The sequence below is a fragment of the Wasmannia auropunctata genome, unplaced genomic scaffold (assembly GCF_000956235.1).
Source record: "Wasmannia auropunctata unplaced genomic scaffold, wasmannia.A_1.0 LD336074.1, whole genome shotgun sequence".
Lineage (NCBI taxonomy): Eukaryota > Metazoa > Arthropoda > Insecta > Hymenoptera > Formicidae > Wasmannia > Wasmannia auropunctata.
This window is the reverse complement of record NW_012026816.1, coordinates 4,862,622-4,863,060: the sequence shown is the minus strand read 5'-3', so window position 1 is coordinate 4,863,060 and position 439 is coordinate 4,862,622.

The window sequence follows — 439 nt, the reverse complement described above, 5'->3', positions numbered from 1 at the left end:
CAGACGTGTGCTCTTCCGATCTTTTACATGTGATTTATTGTGCAAATATGCAAATAAAATTTATAAATATCTAGCTCATTAATATTGATATTCCAATGTACACGAAAATGGATTGTCATTGATATAATAATATATTCATCGATATAATATGAAAAAATAAAATTGTTTTCCCATGTTTTAATATTAATCGTAATACTTAATACACTTCCTTTATAATATGTAACCTTTCTTAATACATAATTGTGCATGATTTATTATAGATAAAGTATAAATAATTTTAATAACAAAAACATCTCCTGTACGTGCGTGTATGTGGGAAGAAAGCGCATGTATATTTTTAATGATAAAGGATAATGTTATCTTTCATAATATATAATCTTACCTTCTTTTTAAATTGAGCAAGAGAAATCATATTGAATATTTTAAAAAATTGTCGCTT